The sequence below is a fragment of the Lygodium microphyllum genome, chromosome 11, assembly GCF_053477565.2.
Source record: "Lygodium microphyllum isolate KBCC chromosome 11, Lygodium_microphyllum_v1.1.10, whole genome shotgun sequence".
NCBI classification, from domain to species: Eukaryota; Viridiplantae; Streptophyta; class Polypodiopsida; order Schizaeales; family Lygodiaceae; genus Lygodium; species Lygodium microphyllum.
In genome coordinates, this window is record NC_141145.1 from 80,587,439 (window position 1) to 80,593,257 (window position 5,819).

Sequence of the window (5,819 nt, forward strand, 5' to 3'; positions counted from 1 at the left end):
ATTACAGGTCCATGCTGGGGCTGATTTGAGACCTGCAAAAGAGCTTTAAGGTGCTTGATGGGGTGATTAATTCCTTATTTGGAGCACCCATATCTGGAGCAGAGATACCATCAAGGGAAACTTATCTGGTGGAGTAAAGGATACAAAGTGATTGAGCAAGAAGATGGAACCTTTGTGTGGGAGATCAAAGTCTTCTGCCATCACTGCTTACGAATGTTGACAAGTATCCCTGTTGAGTTTAATGAAGAAGGTGGGATAGAGCCATCAGTTCATCCTCTAAACATCTTAAATTTTGACTATCATAATTACGAATAGAGGAGTTCGTGATAGCAGGCTGTGTAAACCCATTTTGGACGTACACATTATATTTTGACGGAGCTTCTAGGGGCCCTAATAAAAAAGAGAGTGTTGGAGTAGTAACCTGAGATCCCCGACATAGAGTTACGATGAAGTTAGCTGCTTATCTCGGGGTAGGATTCACCAACAATATGGCGGAGTATAAAGCCTTGATTATGGGACTGCATATTGCCAAACAAGGTGGTATTCGGTGGTTGTTAGTAAAAGGGGATTCCCAGTTGATCCTGAATCAGCTATATGGAACATACTCAGTGCGGAATCGAACTGCGATGACCCTAATTGAGGAGTTTGAGAGAGTGTATATTCAGCTGATTCCACATTACTGGAATCAGTTTTGCGGATTCATTGGCAAATCTTGCTTATGAAGAAGCCTTTTCTTCAACTGTGGTCCTAGTTTGGATATTGCTATTAATAATGAGACAAGACCCGGTCGCTTGTGGGGAATGTTACCAGAGCATGCAATATATGGCAGACGATGGTTGATATGGGTGATGCAAAGAATAGCCGAGACCAATCTAGCATTGTTATCCTGGACCCATAGGTTGATTAGACAACATGTTATGAGTACGCCTCTTACTATATATGCAGGAGGGATGAGTCATAATCTTATGCATTTAGTTTAGGGCTGTGAGTCATATTTTTCCTCCTTGGAAAGAAGCATATTATTGTATATCTATCCTATTTCGAGGAGGGATGTGTAGGTGCTATTCTGTTTTATTTCATTAGGCCAAGAGGGCCGATCAGTTTTTGTAGAGGAATGCTTTATTTCATTAGGCCAAGAGGGCCAATTGTTTGTTTAGTATAGGTGCGGTTAATGGTTTATTCTTTTAGTTTTGTGCTAAGAAGAGCTTGGAAGTAGCCTATGTCACGCGGAAGCTTCTCGTGGCCCTATCCAGGTGATATCTCGCCTTTACGAGTATCATGTTTTTTTTGCTATATGTGACTGTGTACTTGTAGGGGATTTTCTTTTCTTGTTGGGGAGCGGAGTCCAAGGCATGAAGTCCCAGGTTTAGGTTAGGTATGTCTGAGGGAGGTCTGAGTAGTCATTGCCTCGTGTAAAGACATTGCCAGGCATCAAAAGACATGTTTTAGAAAGTAGTCCTAGTGACCCTGTTCTGCTAGCTTGCTAGGTAGCCGCTCTAGGAGTTCTTGTTAGTTGTGAGGCAATTAGAGAAGCCTGCAAGAGGAAAATGATGATGATAGAGAGGAAAAAAAACCCTGCATATCTTTAAGAAAATAAATATATACAAAGGTGTGTAAAAAGGGATTCTAACCCCTATAAAAATAGAAAAGAAAAGAAAGGAAATTTTAGAAGCAATTGATCATCGCCTTGTGAAGGCCTGATAGGTTCCTGGGGACGAGTCAGACCCGAGGCTGATGCCTTGTCTTCCTAGGGATGGCGTCTTGCTGGAAAAGAAGAAAGTAAGGAAGGTTGGAGCGAAAATTAAAGTGAGCATCAGAAAAGGATTGAGTGTCACCTTGCGAGGGCTTGGTAGGTTCTTGGGTACTGAGACAGGACCTGAGGCCGATGCCCTGTTCTCCTTGGGTCACTACGCTCAGCTCCCTCCTTTTAACATGCCCGAGTATGGAAAATTAAGAACCTAAAAGAAGAAATGTGCTAAAAGAAAATACTTCTTGATCAAGCTATAGGAGTCCTCGTCTGGTAGGAGCTCCTGGTTGTGTTGTCCTTAGTTAGGTAGGTAGTTGAGACCACCACTTAGGGTGACCTCTTTGATAGTTCTTTTTACTTTCCCCGTGTTGGAGCAGTCGGTTAGTGACTAGCTTCAGACCTTTTATCAGATTATGCTAGGCCTACTCCTTGTGGATTTTATGCCTTGGTTTTGTCAGGGCTAGGGTGAGCATTGTGTTGTGTTTTAATATGTGTCTATTTTGTATCAGCTTGATGCTTCCTCTGGTTATTTTGTGCAGATCTATTATGGGATTTGACGTGTTGAGTCACCCTATCCCGTGGTTGCCAATGAGAGCAGATTTTTGAGCCCGGGATATGCCTAAAATTTACCAAAAAATCTGGAATTTAGGGAAAAAATATTTAACATCGAAGGCGGCGGCTGTAGCTAGGACGATTTTAAGCACCAAGTAAAAGATGGCTTTTAAAAGGTGCCCAAGCGACACTTGATAATTTTTCTCACTGTCATGCGGGATGTCAGGAGTTGCCAGTCAGTGCGGGATGTCAAACCGGACGCCCAAGATTTTTCAGAGCTCGAATTGGAGCCCGGACGGGGAAGTGGCCACAAGATGGGCAAGATTTGAAGAGATGGACATTTGAGAGGACCAAAAGGGGCATGCCTTTTGGAGCCTTGGACCCCCCCTAAAACTTTTATGCAAAAGATGAAGGAAAAAACGTGAATTCATGGCGTGATGGGGTGGTCTGTAGGCGCCAAAATTTGCGCCCTCTCCCATCATGATGGGGTATGCAGGCTGTGAAGAACCTATGCAATGGATGATACCCCTGATCTTCTCCCTCTTTGCTGAACTTATCGCTCATCTTTTCTCGTGAATGGTTGTGTGGATGAAGAGAACAGATTCTAGTCTTTCTCTCTCCTCCCTCTCTCTCTTCTCTATGGGCTGTTCATGTGTACCATCTTGATGAAGGAATCGGGGGTGGAAGAATGAAGGAAATGGTGTTGGAGATAGATGGAGATGCTGAAGATTGAAGTACAGCATTGGATTGAGAGCAATGGAGGCTTCGTTTGCTGATTATACATGCATTCAAGGCATCTCGGGTTACGTAAAAACACGGTATGACCATTTTTATGAAGAAAATGGAGGATTTTTTATAGTTTATGATGATAATTATGTTCTTATTGGATGAAAATTTGTGTGAGTGCTGATTGCATTATGAGTAATTATTGTTTATTAGAGAATTTTATTTTTGCAATGATTTACATGCTTTATTTAATTCTCGTAAATCCAAAATGCAGTTTTTAAGTGGCAAAATGGTAGTTTTTCCGTTTTGGGTGAGTAAAATTTGTTCCCATGGGGGAAATCTGGAAGATAAATTAAATGTTAGTATGTTGAAGTGATTGGGACATGAAAAACCAGAAAATAGTATATTTTATTGCTAAATAAATCAAGAAAATTGGGAAAATAAGGGGAAAAATAGAAATACATCTTGGAAAAATAAAAAATATATAGTAATTGTTTGGGATGTGTGGTAGTGGCAAAGCATGAGGTTTGGCCTCATTTTGCCCTATCTTCTTGTCAAAGTTTGTGATTTATTGCTTTTTATACATCAAAACATGACAAAATGAACATCTACACCTATGCAACGAAAGCAATACCTAAACGTAGGGGGGTTGGGATGTTTGAATGGTGTGATTTGCGTGCTGATTGTTATTGATTTTCTGATGCACATCATGTCATAGAGTTCATGTTATTTTTATTAAGAGGATAGTAGCATGAGTGTTATCTCGGTACTATCCTTTCATCGCCGCAACGGGTTAGTGAAATGCATTAAAAGCCTGATTGTGCACAAGCACGTGTTTCTAATTTGAAAATAATGTTTGAGCACTTTAGAATCATTGATGTTTCATGTGCATGATGATCATGGTATCAGAATTAAAAACATGGATGCATAGCACCTATTTTCAATGACAATGACCCACGTTTGAGTGTGGCAAGGCATCCTAAGCCGTAGGATAGATGTTCGTTTCTTGGAGGATTATTTGGAAAGGAAACATGGTATATCTCCTGGAGACGTTTTGAAATGAAGAGTGGAGTTTGTTCGTTTGTTTTATATGTTGAGCAGCGCATCAAGGGGCTAATGCCTGCGATGTAGGAGAGCTGCAGTGGGGCCGCAGTGTTTCTACCGAGAGGTTGCTCCCATGTGTGTGATTATCGTGGTATTTATTGCCAATGTATAAGGGTTCTCCCTCTATGGAGTTTATAGAAAGGGAAACGTTGGACTACGAAACTATAAAACTATAAATGCATAGATTAGGCTTTAGGGCAGTTTGTCCTTTAGCAGTAGATTAACGCTCCTGGTCCGCGAGACCATGAGGGTGTATTTGTATGTTATGAATATGAGGTCCGGCTAGTGCCATAGCCAGTGCCGGCCCATTTCAGGTCCCATCATCTGCATACTCCTTTAGCCAAGAAGGTTCTTCACTAGACTCCTGATTCTGATGTGGCTTATTAAGCTTAATCAAATAGACAAGTAGCCCCTTTCTAACTCCCTTTATTATCCGAGATACTTTGGCCAATTGAATTTTCGTCTTTTCAGCCTGTCCTTGAGTTGTGACCGATTTCCCTTCAGAATTTCGAAAGGAAACTTGGCCCTTTCCACAATGAATGTGGGCATCATTGGGTTTAAGTCAATCCATTCCGAGCAAGCACTCATGGATACCTAGGTTCATAACCTTGAATCTTCGATTTTCCTCCCAATAAGAATTCCACCTTAGCAGTTTGCCTGGTACAAGTGACCTCACGACCATTTGCTAATTCCACAAGCAAGGTGGGTGCATCTATTGTGGCTATTCCTAATCTTCTTGCACAAGCTAGTGAAATAAAGGAATGCGTATTGCCACAATCAATCAAGGGTTTGAAGCCTTTACCTTGATAATCCGGTGGTGTCTGAATCACCGAAAATTGGCGATTCGGGCCTTTCTTGTGAAGGGTGGCATGGACTGTTGCCCTCTCAAAGTTTGCTTCCATGGTCGGGTCTTCTTCTTCGCACATCTCCCTGCTAGAAACACAAGCGGTTCTTCCTCTGCCCCGGGTGGCGGCTCCTTGGCCATGGGCGGTTCCTTGGAATGATCCTTGACGTTGTCCTCCGCCAAGCTTGGGACATTGCCTTTTGAAATGACCGGGCTCGTTGCAATGGAAGCAACAGAGGTTGCGGCCATTATCTTGGGTAGGAACGAAGTTATTGACATTGTTGGTCCTCGCTTCCTTCCTTTGTCCCTGGTTTTGACCTTGAACTCTCTTCGCCTGGGACCTATACAATCCTTTGATCTGATCCTTATAAGACCAAGTTTTGTTATTTCTTGGCCTGGTCTGCACCTCCTATATTATGGGTGCAGCTCGAATGAGTGCGTGTTGAAGATCTGTTGCGCACATCGACTCGAGACAAGTGATTATAGGTGGGTTGAATCCGGCACAAAACTTTGACACCTGTTGTGTCATATCCATTTGTGGCACATACTTCAAAAGAGAGATGAACTTTGAGTAGTATGCATCAAGAGATAAACCAAGCTATCTCAGCTCATAGAACTCGTTCATCTTCTGCGTGCGGTATGCAGGTTGTAAGTATCTTCCTCACACAGCTCTTTTCAGCTTCTCCCAAGTAACGAACCCTTCCTATATCCCTTGGTCTCTACACCATTGCTTCCACCAAAGTCTTGCTTCGTCGGTAAGCTTCAGCTTGGCGAGCATTGCTTAGTTAGCAGATGCAGTACTGGCTGCTTCAAAGTAATCTTCCATGGACTCGGTCCAGATCTCCA